A 1,791-nucleotide genomic window follows, 5' to 3' on the forward strand; every position below is an offset into this window, starting at 1 on the left:
AACCAGCTCAGCTATAGACTACACCAGCATGACTAGTATCTATGTGGACCCTACTACAGTTTAACCAGCTCAGCTATAGACAACACCAGCATGACTAGTATCTATGTGGACCCTACTACAGTTTAACCAGCTCAGCTATAGACTACACCAGCATGACTAGTATCTATGTGGACCCTACTACAGTTTAACCAGCTCAGCTATAGACTACACCAGCATGACTAGTATCTATGTGGACCCTACTACAGTTTAACCAGCTCAGCTATAGACAACACCAGCATGACTAGTATCTATGTGGACCCTACTACAGTTTAACCAGCTCAGCTATAGACTACACCAGCATGACTAGTATCTATGTGGACCCTACTACAGTTTAACCAGCTCAGCTATAGACTACACCAGCATGACTAGTATCTATGTGGACCCTACTACAGTTTAACCAGCTCAGCTATAGACAACACCAGCATGACTAGTATCTATGTGGACCCTACTACAGTTTAACCAGCTCAGCTATAGACTACACCAGCATGACTAGTATCTATGTGGACCCTACTACTACTACAGACCCTCTCTACACAGAACCTGGTACCAGTTGGTGAATCTGTCTGGATGGTCAGGATATGGTTGGACTTGGCCTGTAAGTGTCACCTTTCTGTTCCCTTCAGACAGAGAGAGGCGTGTCTGTGCTGTGTTTGGGTCCAGTGTGAGCTGACAGGAATCTGGGAGAAGAGCAGAGACCAATGAGGGGAGTCAGAACAATAAGTTAAGTCAGATACTGTATCTACCCTGTCTTTGATTAGAGCACAGCAGAGATCAAATCAGAGAAATATGAGGAGTCAGATAGATACCCAGTCTTTGATTAGATCTACTATTGCTATATATTTCTAGAGGGATTGTTAGGAGTGTCAGTAAAAAGAGACTGTTAGTTACTTCACAATAAAGAGACTCACATTGTAACAACTGTTCTCTGGTCTTGGGCTCTGGAGGCAGTACAACATCCACTATATTCACTACAGACACACAAACACATTGACAGAGAGAGGGAATGTTATCATCAGACCATATTCCACATGTATATGACTAGTAGGGAACTTTCAATGGTCTAAAGTTGATGTTCTTATTGTTTTCAACACACCTGTAGTGGAGATCTTGGTCCATTCTCCTTTAAGGAAGTCTTCTAGTTTCTCTCTCAGTTCAGACACAGTCTTACTCACATCTCCGAAGTACTGAAGAGGACGGACAACGATGCTGGGTAAGTCTGAAGATACACTGATACTGGAGAGAGACTGATACCTCTGGAGAGAGAGAGAGAGAGAGACTGATACCTCTGGAGAGAGAGAGACTGATACCTCTGGAGAGAGAGAGACTGATACCTCTGGAGAGAGAGAGAGAGAGAGAGAGAGAGAGAGAGAGAGAGACTGATACCTCTGGAGAGAGAGAGACTGATACCTCTGGAGAGAGAGAGAGAGAGACTGATAACTCTGGAGAGAGAGAGAGACAGACACAGAGAGACAGACAGAGAGGACACAGAGAGAGAGAGACAGACAGGAGGACACGACACAGACAGAGAGAGAGACAGACAGCAGACAGAGAGAGAGACAGACAGCAGACAGAGAGAGAGACAGACACAGACACGAGAGAGAGAACAGACACAGACAGAGAGAGAGGGACAGACAGAGGAGAGAGGGACAGACAGAGAGAGAGAGGGACAGACAGAGAGAGAGAGGGGACAGGACAGAGAGAGAGAGGGACAGACAGAGAGAGAGAGGGACAGAGCAGAGGAGAGAGAGGGAA

General features: G+C 45.7%; 1 long non-coding RNA gene across 2 annotated transcripts; it reads right to left on the bottom strand.

Annotated features, from left to right (window-relative positions):
• Positions 1-474: 474 nt before the first annotated feature.
• LOC116366315 (uncharacterized) lies at positions 475-1,466 on the bottom strand. 2 transcript variants are annotated; one of them, XR_004208267.1, is made up of 4 exons: positions 1,423-1,466; positions 1,133-1,290; positions 948-1,007; positions 475-716 (listed from the first exon to the last, which is right to left on the bottom strand). It is a non-coding gene; the product is annotated as an uncharacterized LOC116366315 (long non-coding RNA). The 2 variants fall into 2 exon arrangements; XR_004208266.1 differs by lacking the exon at positions 1,423-1,466 and having other exon boundaries at positions 1,133-1,312.
• Positions 1,467-1,791: the final 325 nt, after the last annotated feature.

Source organism: Oncorhynchus kisutch, unplaced genomic scaffold (assembly GCF_002021735.2).
Source record: "Oncorhynchus kisutch isolate 150728-3 unplaced genomic scaffold, Okis_V2 scaffold1426, whole genome shotgun sequence".
In the NCBI taxonomy this organism is placed as follows: Eukaryota; Metazoa; Chordata; class Actinopteri; order Salmoniformes; family Salmonidae; genus Oncorhynchus; species Oncorhynchus kisutch.